The 15,751-nt window shown below is 36.1% G+C and overlaps 1 long non-coding RNA gene across 4 annotated transcripts in view; it reads right to left on the bottom strand.

Moving 5' to 3' along the window:
• The window catches only part of LOC128786837 (uncharacterized), a 146,505-nt gene that overhangs the window by 125,946 nt on the left and 4,808 nt on the right, over positions 1 to 15,751 (bottom strand). For 2 of the 4 annotated variants that reach the window (XR_008430489.1, XR_008430490.1), the window contains exons 2-3: positions 10,458 to 10,556; positions 9,946 to 10,021 (exon numbers count right to left, since the gene is read on the bottom strand). This is a non-coding gene — a long non-coding RNA (uncharacterized LOC128786837). The remainder of the gene's footprint in view (positions 1 to 9,945; positions 10,022 to 10,457; positions 10,557 to 15,751) is intronic. The other 2 variants (XR_008430488.1, XR_008430491.1) reach the window with 1 other exon arrangement.

Here is a 15,751-nt window from a genome sequence, read left to right as displayed (position 1 = left end):
TGAACTGCAACTGCAGATTAAATAACAGGTTAACAATGATGGGAACCAAATACGTAGTTAAAAATTCAAGATAAAGGGAGGAACCAAATTACGCAGGTTTATGATAAGTGTTAATTCTTCTACTGATAGTTTTTTAGGGTTCCTGTTCATATTTTATACACTCTAGAAAGAGAAATTTCTTCTTTGATCAATGGGGGATCATGAAGTATCAATTTCACACAGAGTTTATTCTTTTAATGTCTTTATATGAAACAAATAGTAGGTGAAAATATCTACATTTTAAAGAAAATTATTCTAGGTAAGATATATGAGAAAGTCAGCAAATAACACAATATCTTGCTACTGCTACTGCTTTAGTCTATAACAAATGACAAAAATGCCTCATTGCCCGGAAATAACACATTACTGCATTGGAAAAACAAAGCAAGAGCTCCCTCTATGTAATTCTAGATACATTACTTTGCTGTACTGAAATATATTTTACAATATACTGTGAATGTGAATGATGCATATTACAAATCAACAAAATTATTCAAAACAATCAGAGTTCTGAGCAGTAGACTGAACTATTTATTTTCCCCAATATAAAAAGACAAGAATTACAGGCTAAAACAGGTGAGATTTTTATACTACATGTGTTGTTAGGAAGGTACAAGACTGGAATTTCAGATGAAGCACAAGAACACTTCCGCTCGAAAGTTAAACCACACTAATAAGAAACATCTGAGGAAACTTATTATTATTGCTACAGTCAGATAACAGTAGAATTTACCATTCGCAGCTGTTTTCCCTACCTCTCTGTTGAAAGCTTCTGCTCCCACAGCGGGAACAACTCTTGAAGTATCACAGATGGTTCACTATCTCACCAAGATCACCACAAAAAATTATATTGACGCTGCTTAGGATTGCTTTAATATCCTGTGTACTGAGCAGCAGCAGTTCAGAACTTGTTTTGTGTGTGGTTGCTCCTGCTACAGAAGCAATGATGTTCAAGAGAATGAATACCAGGCAGACAAACAATAATTGCTTCAGCCAAATGAACTGTAAACACTTGTGTTTGCAAATTAAATTTCTGAACACAAAGGTGATTCTTTAATGATGTAATGCCGAAATGGGAATTGTTGCAACATTTCCAGGCTATTTTTGCAAACATTCTTCTGCCTTATACAAACAATTCTTAGAGCTAATTGTAATTTTTCACAGAACTTTGGAAGACAACCCTGCAACCAAGGGGAAAAAAAAGCATTTTTTCATGAAAAACAATCAATAATGCATGATGGTAGTGAGCACTGTTAACATATAGTTGCTGTAGACATTACTTACGGCCTTGAAGCTGTATAAAATTATTCTGAATGTCAGTGCACTTTCTATAATAAGAAAAAGCCATTCCTTGCTGATCTTGTCCTTTCAGAAACAAAATATTTGCCAGCATACTTCAAATTTAAGTTGGAAAGTTACTTTCTGTCCCGAAGTTAGTGACAGTTTTATTTTAAATTTAATGTGCTCTGAGATAGATATGATTAATGTAAAAGGTAACTGAGGTGTTAAAAACATGAAAGTCTTACTGCTCATTTTGAGGTTTCCTCCTCTTTTCCTAAGTGGTCAGGCTGACAAGTATTTTGCACAGAGAAAGGAGAGCAATGAGTGCTGGTAGCATACTGACTTCACAAATTCTTTTCTCATACCCTGAGGAAAGAACAAATTTTCTTTAACTTCAGAATCACTTGTTATCTGGCAGAAATACTTATTGCCTGTCTGTCAAAACTTCCATCAGAATGTGTCACTTTGACCAGAACACTCTTTTCTTGTCAAACTATACCGTTGAGACAATTGCAACCTAATTGCTGAAGACATCAACCAAGACTACTCTAAGAATTTTCAGACACAGACCAGCCTAAGAAAGCTGCTTCAGGAGTCTTACAATTTATTCATAAGAAAGTTAACTAGGTAACTAGCCTGAATAATATGATTAGAGATTTCTGCCATGTTTACATTTTGTGTAATACATTCCTCTCCCAAAGAATACATTGTCAGAGGCTTGGTGCTTCTAGAATTAACAAATAACTGATTCAGATCTTCACGGCATAAGTTTACTGCTAGGGTGTTAATGAGCCTCTAATTTATACTCTGGCTTTGTGAAATTCTTTATGTTGATGTGTCCACAGCACTGCCCATCTGAATTGCCTACTGGAAAATAACACTGGAGTGGGGTTTCTGGACAATTAGAAATGTGTCAGAAGAACTCAGACTTCATGGCTTGGAAGGTAGTCCTCTAGACATTACTAATGATTCCAGAGTTCTAATACCAATAAATTAGACTTGAAATATATATGTAATAATCTGGTTATGATTATAGGACAGGCAGGCATACTTTTGATAACTAGAATCTGCCCAGCATTACTAATTTGCTCGAAACCAGAGGCAATTGGCAATTCTTTGCATGTTTTCTGGCTTCCTGAGCCCATGCAGTAGTATCTTCAATGCCTCTGTGAGATTAATTACACTAAATTTACTTGTGATGTGATCACACAGTTATTTGGGCTGACAGGCTTAGCAAAATATCAATCTTCCCAACCAATAGCAGAAGCAGCATGAAGAGGGACAGCCAACATAGTTGAAACTTCCTTGGCTGCCAGAATGGTGGGAGGTAGACCACTGGCACCTGCTGCCTGTTAGAGGAAGTAGCTTTTAATTTTGAGTAGAAGAATAACAATTTATTCTAGGATCCAAAAGTGTATACTGAGAAATTCTATTCAATAATGAAACTTTTGGAAGAAGGCTATTGTGTTGATTCATCTCTTCTGATAAAGGACATCTTAATACTGAATTGAATCTTTTGTTAATATTTAATGTGAGTTAGGCAACACCAGTGTGAATTTGCATTCATAATTCCTTTCTGAAAAGATAATTTGACATGCCCTCCTTTTTCACTTTGCTATGTATTCAGCTTTAGTTGCAAAGATCATTTACTGTGCTAATGCCTTTCCCCTTCAAAACTGTCTGTGCTTGCCATGTCTCATGATGAATACCCATTTGTAAACAAAGTAGTGATGCATTATTATAGCTGAAGGGCATTGTTTTACCTGGATGTAAATTCATCATTTTTTAATGCATCACAGCTTGATGCTTGATATCTCATCAAGCACTCTGTGGCTTGTTGACACAGATTGATGATCCAAACAATTAACTTAATAATGGCATTAGCAACTGGAGGTTAGTATTAGCCAGAGAAAGAGCGGACCAAGTTCTTCCCCAGTGTATGCCTAATAAAGTCAAAGGAGGTATGTTTGGAAACTATTTATTGCAAACAATTTATTTGATCCCTTATTTTTCGTTTTCTGAGCTAATTTTAAGAGTCTACTCTGTGGACAACAAATGGAAGCATTTTTTTAAAAGACGTTATGTTCTGTTGCACTTTATAAATAATTCTCCTTTCTCAGACTAGAAAAGCTAATAATTTGTGAATATTCTGTTAGAGCTCAACTGGAGACAGCTACTTCCCAGCTGTTAGCTACTACACCTCACCTGAAACATGGTGAATATATGGAGATGTGGTAACTACTACGTACATACCTCTGGTTTGCTCTAATGTATAGTAAAATGACATTCAGTAAAACAATTGTTCTTTAGTGTTTTTAATAACTTGTCTAACTAGAAAAGCTTTCCCATTCTAGCACAATCTATCTCAATGCATCTCTGTGTGGACCTGGGAATCCACTGATGAATATATGACATTATTTAAATTCAGACTGAACAAGTAATAATTGTCTTAAGGAAGATCTTCTGCTGTGGATTTGATGGATTCTAGAAGACTGGAACCTCATTATTAAATCCTTTGTTATCAATCTTTCTGATACTAACCTATCAGAAAACTCAGCATCTAACAGAATTCAAAGTAATAACTCTTAAAACTAGGGAACTTAGTTCTGTGATGGTTTACCAGGGAGTCTAATGTCTTGTGCCAACTGATGTAATTGTACCTGGCAAACAGTGCATGGAAACTGCCAGTTTCAAGCTGGAGACTGACAGATGAGTAGCTTTTCTTTCTGAAGTGAGCCAGGTGCTTGGAGTTAGATGTAAAGGGCTTAGGTATTGCCTTGAAGCTAAGCTGTTTCATCCTCTCTTTGATAGTAATAAATGAGAGAAATTCATGAGTCAGATGACTATAAAAGTAACCTGGATCCAAAGATGACACCTGCCACCATCTGTCTGCCTCCTTTTTTTTTCTTTTTTTGAAGTTTTTGTCATCCTCTACCAGAGTTTTTTTAATTCAGATTTGGAACAAATTCTTCCAATACTTCACAGCAGTTGATATGTTTTTAATGGTACAGTTACTGTTCCCATATAAACAGAAATCCTTCTCCACTTGTACATCTGGCATCACACAAAAAGTGTGAGTGCTTAGCTACGTAATCTTCCTACCTGTAAGCTATGACTACACACAGACAACTACTTATATTTGCCAGGTCTGTTGCATGCATCAGTGATCTTGCAGTTGGAATTTACTTGCAGGAGCAAAATAACCCTTTTATGTTAGATGGCAAGGTACTTTTCACTACCCTAGGAATACTGATTTTAGTACAGTTGTTAACAAAGTAAAACAAGTGCTGCTAACCATTTCTTGTATTAAGATGCTGGGTATGCTTAATATAGGCATGTTTTTGAGAGAAGCAAAAATCAGATTAAAGTAATTCTAAAGAAACAGACTGTTAGAGGTGATACAACATGCAAATAAAGATGATAATACTCCATATAGTATGCATTTATTTGCTTAAATCTAATGCATATTAAAAAAAAAAAAAAAAGCTGAGAAATGGGGGAGGGTGACCAGTAGACATCAGGGCTAAAAAAAAGGGGAACTACCAGGTAAATTAGAGGTTGAATTGTGCTCTTAAAGTATACTAAAGTATAATACACTGTAGGTAAAACAAGAACGCATACACAAGCTTGTATTTTAAATTCATTTTTCTGAAATCTTTCCATTCTAGATTAAATTATTTTCTACTGCTAATGACTTCTGAAAAGCAGTGAATCTAAGTTGAATCTTAAGAAGTAAATGGGAACACATCTTTATCATCTTTAGTAATCTAAGAGTAAGGACTGATTCAAGAAAACGGGCTTGAAGTTAAAAGAGAATATTTTTATTAAGCACATAATTAATGTGTTGAACTCCCCACCACAAGATAACAATGATGTAATGGCAGCAGACAGAAAAGGCTTGTAATTTAATGAATGTTGTTACACTAGACAGAATATTAAAATATATTTTCATAGATGTAAAGCAATTAGAGAATTGCTAGTCATATCAGATTTTTTGACAAAGCAAAAAAAGCATGGAAATGAAAGTGAAATAATACTAAATCCCCTTATTCAAACATCATTGCTATTACAACTGTTATGCAAAACACACCGTGCACCACAACTCAGCTTCTGAAGGCTTGAACTTTTATTGTGAATCTCTTAGTTAAAATCTTTCCCTCCCTTCAACCCTATTCATTTTCTAAGAAAAATGTGTACATCTTGGATTTTTTCCAGTCAGTTCTACTGTGTATAGTAGTCTGGTGAAGATTTGTAAATAGTGAATGAATAAGATAAAGTGGTGTCTTTGACAGGCAAAATTAATGTTGTGATGCATGGTCTGGAATACACAAGCATTCTAAACATCAAAAAAGCATTTTCTTCAAACATTGCTCAAATTGAATTAATTAACCGAAGTAGAACAGCTAAATATTTTGTACACTAGCTAAATAATGTTTTCCACATGAACCTTTTCCTTTAGTTTGGTGAAAATACATTGTCCCTTTTAAAGAAGATTAAGTGTGTACATAAGTGTGTGCCCAGCCTTCATCCAAAACATTGCTGCAGCCCAAGCACTGCCAGTTGGGAGGGTATGTTTTACAGACTGGGCTGTAAATAATCTCCTTTTTCCATGAGATTTGTGTTGAAAACAGTAGATTATCTTAAAATGACCTAAAGGTATAATGATGTCAAAGTCACTACCAAAAAAAAAAAAAATCAGTTTGGTAAAGTTCTTAAGTATGAGTACTCTAACATTGACAAAGAGATATCAGGCAGTGTGAAAAGCTAGTTTCAAACTCAGCTTAACTGAAAAATCTTTCTTTTGATTTTTTTTTAATGGATGCTAGCCCTGTGCAATTTGTTTCAACTTTGCTGGAGTATTTGATGTTGGCCACCATCAGTTCCTTTAAACTAATAGATAAATAGGGTTTGGCATACCAATTCCTGTAACAGACTAGCCTATTTACTTCTGTAGCTTGCTGTTCTAAGATTAGTGCAAGTGTGTTGATAAGCTTCTCAGTAGATGCTCATTAGGAAATCTGTCTTTTCTATGTACAGAATCAAGAAAAAGAAGTACATGTAATGAATGGTACATCTACTTTTAGGCTAACACACTTAAGGATAAAGTTACTTCTTCATTTGAAAAGTAACTAGGTCTAAACAAAGTTAGATGCGTCACTCATAAATTACATATAGGTTATTTTCATACTTAGTGATTTCTATTAGTACAGAAATTGAAATTTTCAATATAGGACTACTATGCAGTTGAAAAGCACTATATTGTTTTATGCAATATATTGTAATAACTTTTAACAAAAAGTTGCAATTAAAACATCTGCTACTAGTTTACAGTGAGAAGACACTAGTAGTACAAAACATATTATGCCATTTTATAGACAGAGCTATAATAATAAAAAACATTGCTAAAGCAATGAGACTTGCCAGCTACTGATGAGACTCAGGAGAAATTCTTTAACAGATGTTTCCCACATCAAACAGATACTTATCCCTCTCTGATTACCATGATCTTGAAAATTCATTACTTGATTCAATGATCAACACCTCTTCATCAGTCCCATTTAAAAAAAAAAAGATTATTTCAATAGGTTTTTCCTTCTACAGAGCAGCTGATAAAATATATTATGGACTTAAGTTCCTTATGGTGAAGTTGTATTACAGCATTGTTGTGTTCATGGCATAATTAGGATCCTGTCAGCACATTAGTCATACACTGATAAATACACATCTCATTTCCTTTCCCATTTTAAAACCCACTATCCTCACAGTGACTAGTGACTACTGTACTACAAGCCGACATTACTGCATGCGTACTTTTTAAAATTTCAACTGCTGTCCTCCAGGATTATTTATTATTACTTACTGCAAACTTAGTTCAAAGAGCTTCCTTTGACAGCTATTATTTATTATTTTTAAACGTCACTAACATACAATGCACTGAATAATATTACATCTGGATAGCCTCTTTCTTTAGCTGGAAATTTAATCATTAAACATTGTTTAGACACCTATGAAGTAGAGATATCAAACCCTTCCTAGAGTAGGTAGTCATCACCTAAAGAAAAATTTAGCAGCTTATACCCTGACTGCAATTAGCAAGAAAATAAGTTTGAGATAGTAAACAAACCTGGAAATATGAAGGGTCAAATGAACACTGTTTGAACACAATACCCAGTTCTATTTGTTTTATCTTCTTTAATTTATAGAAATCTTCAAACATAGGTGACACTAATAATATTTTTATATATCTATAACATATAGATATATTCCTAACATTCCTAAAATACATTCCTAAAATAAGTTGCTCAGCTCACAAAACATACATTGCACATATAACACCACTGTACAGTGAAGTGCACTCATTTTTACACACAAAATACCTTGAAATGAGCTGTAGCAAACAGACACTGAAAAGAAATTCTTGCCAAGGACAGGTGAAAGGTCCCTTGATTTTTCACCTCTTCAGTTTTCACTGATTTTCATAAGGAAAATAAAAAAGCTCAATTTAAGTGTTCTACTGCTTTTTATTTCCTTTAATATTTATCCTGTTAGTATGAATTATAACTCAGGTACCTCAAATGGCATGACTTATTTTTGCTATACAGCCCATGCTATAGTTTTTTATGAGTGGGATGAAAGTAACAGGCATCTTGGGCCAAGAAAAATGACTTCTTAACAAAAAGAAAATCTTTATAATAAGTATTTTTAATTCAATTAAAGTTTTTTGCTACTTTTCATAGGTGAGTCAGGAGTAATAATTCAATTGAAATAAAATTTTAGATGTGACATAAAAAACCAAACCTCTTGATTATCAATAAATATTTCTTTATAGTAAGTAATCTCATTTAGTCTGGAACACAAGACCAAATCACTGAATAAACAAATAATTCCAGCAAAGCTGTTTTTAAAATTATATCCTGGGCAACAGTGAAATAGAATATCTGAACTTAGCCTAGCAGCTTAAAACCTGCACTTTAAAAAATATCACCTTGCCTACCTCTTGCACATAAATCATAGAGTGCCACCTTGCCTGTGCAGCCCTTACTTTCTCAACTGCTAAAAATTGCTGGCATCATTAACTCACTTCATATTATGCTATTTCTCTTTCTGCTGAACCTGTCATCACCTCATTTTCTCCTGCATCCCCAGGTTTGACAGATGCACTTGCAGTAATACTTTTCTAGTTTCTGACTTATTCAGATTCTGCTATATTGCCAGCTTCCTCCTGAGAGCGCTGCTGGATCAGGAGCCTGCTTCCTATGCTTGCACGTAGAACTAAAGCAGAGCTCCAAGCACTACAAGAACTGCAGTATTCTGTCCTACAGTTAGGCTGCTTATTTCCAACTCAACACATGCCGTGCAGATTTATCTATGATTTATAGAAACAAGGGACTTTTCCAAGGGAAATGCATACAGCCCACATTACTGTGGTCTAGACATCTCTGTCTCATTGACAGGGAGAGGGAACATGTCGTACCTATACACATTCCACACAGATCATTACACATGAAGTACATTCACGGCTTCTGAAAAATAAAGTAGATTTTTATTCTATGTTGTTTGTATGTGCCGGATTTTTAGAGCCGGTGATTATAGCTATTCTTTTGTGTACTTTACAAGACCTTGTAGAAAATTGGCATATAACAAATAATGAGTTTCATTTTTCTTTTAAAAATCATTTTTAAACAGGAAACTATAGTGGTGATTGCAGCATGGATAAATTGATGTGGAACCCTATCAAAATCATGAAACTGCCGATACAACATTATTTCAGTAAGGAATTTAAGGAGATTTAATTAAAAAAATAAACCACCATGGTTTCTAGAAAAACATAATCAAATAAGTGTTGTGACATTGTTAGACCATATGCAATTTTGTCTAAAGGCTACTCATAAAAATATGAAGTAAATTAATCCACCTGAAAACCTAAAAAAAGTAGTTACCAGTATCAAGTTGGGGTGCCTGTAGAGGGGTCTGTCAAATTCTAGTCATCTCCTTTCACTCCAATACTTTAAAATTGGTCAAAAAATCCTATACTGATAAAAGGTATACTGATATTGACAGGTAAATGTAAAGGATAGACTTTGTCTCTGAAGAGTACTGCAGTTTACTCTTTTCCTCAAGTAAGAACAAAACCATACTGTTTCTACTACCTTGCCCCCTCACCCGTGCTAAAAAGGAAACTCTGTATCTTATGTAGCTGTTACTTCTCTCAAGCTGGTGAGTGTTTCATTGCATATAAACAGTGTTTCAATGTGTGGCTCATACAAAAATATAAGCAATCACAATCTGTAAAATAACCTAAATGTGGCTGCAGACAAAGAGAAACTGTATTCATAAATTGCTCTTATCTTCTTAATACTTGTCTTTGTTTTTAGTCTGCATTTATTTCTAGTCTAGCTAGATCTAGCTAGGATCCTAGAATTATTTCTGTGCAATATTTGCCAATTCAATTAACAGTCTGTTTACTCCCTCTTCCAGATCTTTAATGAATATGTTAAATAAAATCAGTTCTAACACTAATCCCAGGGTGCCTTGGCAGACATTTCTTCTCACAAAATAATTCATCATACCCTTTGTTTGGAGATTACTTGGATGATATAGCTGATGTAAAAGAATGCTGCCCACCTGCTTGGATATGTTATCCACAGGGAACATATTACACCAATTACAGGAGAAATTCACTGACTTTCTTTGCTTCTTGCTGCAAGCCAGAAAATGAAGAGTGTTGATAAGGTTCTAGAGAAGAGCTCTAAACATTTTGGTTCCTGATACCTGAGAGACAGTTCAGCAGCCAGATCACTGGAAATGCTCTTCATAGAAGCACATTTCTACTTTTTCAAAAGAAGACTTACTAATTAATGGAGGTAGAGAGATGCAAATTCCCAGGTTAAATAAAAAAAAAAAAAAAAAAAAAAAGACTCAAAACCATCAACTCCTAAGAGAAAGCAACTTATTTTATGAAAATGCTCCCAAGCCAGACCATATTAAGCTGAAAAATCATTTTCATTTGAATCTTTGATAGCAGATTCTATTTAGCTGAAGTATTTAAATTACTTTGTACAGAGACTTCTACAGATGCAGAATTCTCTGGATAATTTTCCACCCCAGGTAGTGATCTATGCAACATTGTTACTTACGTGGTATCCCTAGCTGCTTTTCAGTGGTTGAATCTCCTGGTGTCAATTTCCTTGCTGGCAAGTCAGCATTCAGATGGTTAAAGCAAGGTCTTTCCCCCTCTGAAAAAATAAATAAAAAATAAGACATTTAGTGGTCATTATGAGTTTCAACAGCTTTTAGTCCATTTGTAAAAATAATCTCTATAGCTAGTGTTATATAATCTCTATAGTGGAAGTCATAGTGGAAGTTTCCCACTATTACAAAAGGAGTCCAGGGGCTCTACATTTTAAAACAGCAGTCTGCTTAAACCCAAGATTACTGCAGCTGGTATACTTACTGTGTAATTTCATGATTCAGATATAGTTTATGTTATTGTGGATACAAATCCTATAAATGTGTTTCTGTAGTCCAGAAGAAGGCTTTGTTTTACTTTATTAAGTTCTTTCAGTTTTCTTCATCAGATTCTATTTAGTATTAGCCAATATTATTCTTTCCCTAGTTACTCCAGTGTCTAAAACCTTTTACAGTGATGGCACTTTTATTCACTGATTTATACAGCCTCTTTTTTATTTTTTTTTTTTTTTCATTAGCTCTGACATAAAAATGGGCAATACAACAGGTACAGTCCACAACTAGTTATCAACAACCCTCTTATCTGAGATGGGCCACACTAAACAAAAATCTCACCATTATCACCATAAATCTGCATGAGGGAACTAAAGCCAAAGGCTGAAATACAGAGAGGCTTCAAAATACCTGAAAGCAAAAGGAATAAATCAGTCATAGTATTGCAATGTTGCCAACTCTTACACTGAAAAAGTGCATCCTAAAGAAAGGTTTTGTCCTTTTTGAACTTTCTGGTACTCCTGTCAAACCTCTTCCTCCTCGTTCTGTCAGGTTGTACTCAGCCAAATAACCTTGTTGCCAAAGCAACCTTCTCCCCACTTCACAAAACATCAGAAAGTTTTTTGTACAGAAGCCCACCTCTTACTGCTCTAGTAGTTTAATCAGCAATTGTTTTTGACAGTCCTCTGCCAACAGCTCTTAGATACACTATTTCATTCTCAGGAGGGGAAAAAATAAATAAAGTCGGAGTTGGCAGCATGTGCACAATACGATTTGCAATTTATTTGAGTAACAAAGAATTTCACACAGAATTCAAAACCACAGCAAGAGCAATCTGGCTGATGAAGGATGTAGATCTTAGACTCACAGGAAACAAGCAGATTGGAGGAAACCTCTGCCCAGCTAGGCCCACTCAAAGCAAGGCAATATTAAAAGTGACATCAGCTTCCATTGGGTTTTACCCCAAGAGCACTCTCTTAATATGGAGATTTCACATGCACTCTGGACAACCTACTCCTGTTCTTAACCTCTTTTCATTAATTTATTTTTTTTAATATATTTTTTTTTCCATTCCTGAATGTGTTGCATGGCTACTTGTCCTTTTGCTGTGAGCCTCTGAGAAGAGCCTCTGGCATCCTTAACAACTTTCCTTTTTCTTAAGCAGGTGAAGACAGAATCAGAGAAGCGCAGAAAGCCTTGCCACCCTCTTCTGCTAAGCAAACACTGCCCTCTCAGCTTCTTGCCATCCAGCTCCTAAACATATTGATGGAGCTCGGCTAGATTTACTTTAGTTCGTCAAAGTCTTCCCGTGCTGAGAAATCCAAAGCTACACACTGGAGTCCAGGCGTGGCTTCCTGTAATGTAAGTAAGCAGAACCCATCGCTCCCTGTGATGGAACCTAGCAGAACCCATGGTTCCCCGTGACACGACAAAGCAGAACCCGCGGCTCCCGGAGCGCTGGGGCCGTTCCGCACCCGCGGCAGCCCCGGGCTGTCCCGTGCCGTTGTCCCGCAGGGCCGCACGGGCGCGCTGCCGGCCCGCGCTCCCCGTGCCCGCGGGCCGCCGGCAGCCCCGTCCTGCCGCGCCGCTTCGCCGCCGCACAAAGCTCCGGCCAGCACTTGTTGTGTGGGTTTATTCCACCTCAGGATCTGGACTTTGAAAAAGAGACATCCTCTCGCTTCTGTACAAGTCCAGACTTCTTTGTTTCTGACTTTTCTCACTAGAAAATACACTACATCTATTCACTTTTAAACCCAATAAGCCATTTACCAATTCTCCTCCTTGAGGCCCACATTTGTTTTCTTTTTTTGCTTCCTTCTAACCCCTTGAGGAAAAAAAAAAAAAAAATCTTGGCTGTCCCTTCTCTGCTTTCCTGGCTTGAAAGCCAGGAACGAAATGAAAAACCTCAGCCACAGTAATGATATGCTGCCTCCTTCCAGCCAGGAGAAAAAAATCTTTTTTGAATCTCCACAAGGACAGGCAGAAATTCATAAAGAGCTAAAGCTTTTTATCCTACATCAAAACTGTCTCTAGCCTTTACCAAACTCAGCAAGATCTATCCTTTCCTTCCAGATTGTTACCCTTGACTAAGGCTCAAGAATAAAGTAGAGATTGTAAGCTCTTTGGGACAGGCAGGAAGCTGGACATCACTTTTGGGTAAAATGAGTATTTTGGAAGACAAAAATAGAAATAAAGTTCATAAAATGGGACATTCACATTACTTGCATTAGCCAATTTGAGTTCTGTTTTCCATTCTTTCTTGATGATAGGGTTACAAGTAATAAATATATGTATGGAAGGCATCCAGTTTTGTTTAATTCACTGGCATTGTCTGAGGAGCAATGAATCATGTCAGAGATTTAAAGGGATTACTGATAGAGAAGAGTGTAACCTTTCTTCCAATACAACAGCTGTTCTGAAAAATTTCCATAATAACAGTTGCTTTTAATTATATAAAGAATTGCAAAGCCTTTTTAGCTTCATATCAATAATGCAGCTTTGATTCAAAAGTTGCTAAAGAGATAATCCCCAGCCTTTTTTTGTCAGGGCCAGTTTGTGAATAGTAATGATTTAAATCCCAATGTCATCTTTTTTTTTTTTTTTTTTTTTTTTTTTTTTTTTTTTTTTTTTTTCAAAAGAAGGAAAGAATGGTCTTTATTTCCTTGGAACTTGAACTTGGACTTAAAAATTGCAAACAATGCTTGGAAAACATTATTCTCATAAGAATTCTTCAAGAAATGCTACTGATGCATAAATAGACATATGTAAAATAAAAAGATCAAAAGTATGGCACAGATATGAGAAAAAATAAATATTCTAAAATATCTAGTCTAATATTACTGGTAAGAATAAATCATAAATCTCTATATCTAGTATTGGTGTGTTTTACTAAAGAAGGATTATTTTTAGTAATTTTCAGGGCCCTGCAAAATCAGTAAAAATTGCATTTCTTTATCTTCCACTCTTCCTGCTTCTCTCTGTGATTAAGTACTGGCCTCTGACTGCTTAATGCTTATTCATTCCTCATTTTCTGGGCAGATCACTAGTTTGTGAAGATAATTAGAGACCCCTGCTATTCTTTCTAAGCCTTGAATCTTCAGACTAATTAAAATGGAGTGCTGCATATACACATGCAGCTGATGAAGGCTATAGCAAGGTACTAAGAATCATACTATTTGTGTCACAAAAAAAAGTAAGAACTCATTGCATCTGCTAAGATAGAGCAACATTTTTGCTATGGTTCTCTTTTGTGGTTTAAGAATAGTATCCTCTAATTTAGTACTCTCACTGAGACACTCCAGACCACATGCTACTCCCTCACTTTCCCTTGCCCTCCCTTCCTACTTTGCAGAGGTCTGGAGAGGAGAACTGGAGGCACAAAAGGCAAAGATCATGAATGGATTGAGATAACAATTTACTGGAAACAGCAATGAGATAAGAAAAAAAAAAAAAAAAAGCAACATTATTAAAAGCTTACAAGAAAGTGATTCACATGCAAAAATGCTCACTGTGGTGCTCAACTGACTGAAGCCATGCCACCCCCAACACTCCCTCTGGCTCGGGACTAGCGGCTCCCAACTGCTTCCTCCAGGAGGGACTGGCACCATGCTTACCCGAGCAGCGAGGGCACTTCTCCCTGGAAGAGTCCTTTTCTCCCACCCTTGGCAATGACCTGAGGTGGTACAGAATTGGTCCTAGCCATGCCACCTTTCAGCTACTGCAAAAATTAACCCTGTCCTGGCCAGAACGAGGACACTCTCACTGTATTTTGCCCAACTACTTATCACTTTTTTTATTCTGTTATTACAGCTTCATGAACGTTCTGATGAGTCAAGGGGTTAAGTTAGAAATGGAGTTAGCAAAGATCATATACTGAGATTAGAGCTTAACAAGGAAATCAACTGATACCAGGTGGGGATAACTGAAACAAGGCTGGGAATGAGAGGTGATAATATGAAGTATTGTAAGAGTGCAGGAGCCATAAATACCACTGACTTCTAAGAATGAGAGGGGATTTGGACTGTGACCCGCAAGTCAAGGAGCCCTGCCATCTTGACATAGGTGAAGAGTTTACCATGAATAAGACATCTTACTTCCTCCCCAGAAGCCCACTGAAAGAGGACAATTGCACAGCTGTAATGGATAGTCAGCGAATTATAATACCAGGCAAGAGCTAATACTTATGTAATAAGCACTGTAGAAACCGTCCTGGATACCATCTGAATATGTAAAACCTTTTTGGACAAATAGAGAGCAGGAGTTTGTGACTTTTTTGCACATGCTTTTGGAAATAATTCTGCTTGTGTCCGGTGCTGTAATAAACATATCACTTTTCAACTTTAATTAGTTGAAGAGTTTTCTGTCCGTGCTTCAATAACATCACCTATGCTTTTGAACGAATATTATAGTAATATTTTCCAATATGGCATTAAAGTATAACATTTAACACTGAAAAAAATATGGTAAATTCTTCATCAGGATCATATTCTCCTAACTTCTTTTATTTTTCCTTGAGGTGTTAATCTTTCATGTAAAACATACACCATAAGTGAATATACCTCAGAGCAGTGCACACAAAATTGCAATATAAGCAAGAAGGCTACAAAGAATTTTTCTGCCTCTCTCCAGGTACCGATTTTCTCCTTTCATCTGTTTTAGCATGTAGATAGCCCACAGGCACTGGTGGACACTTTATCTTAAAGATCTTAAAGATTTTACCATTTGAATAAACTACTGCAAGTTCTAAATGTTTCTTTTTTCTCCTCCAGACAAGTGAAGTAACTTTTATTTAATTTGGGACAACCAATATCCATCAACAAAACAAGGGAAACTACTGGCCCTGAATTATGTCTCAAGATGCAGTAAAGTTATGAGCAGTGTTCATAAATTGCCAAGAAGGTTGTCTGTACTCATCCCATGAATATCCAGCTTCAGTAAGATCTGCTGTCCCCACCCTGAGGCACTTGCA

The sequence above is a fragment of the Vidua chalybeata genome, chromosome 4 (assembly GCF_026979565.1).
Source record: "Vidua chalybeata isolate OUT-0048 chromosome 4, bVidCha1 merged haplotype, whole genome shotgun sequence".
NCBI classification, from domain to species: Eukaryota; Metazoa; Chordata; class Aves; order Passeriformes; family Viduidae; genus Vidua; species Vidua chalybeata.
This window is presented reverse-complemented; position numbering and strand designations above follow the sequence as displayed.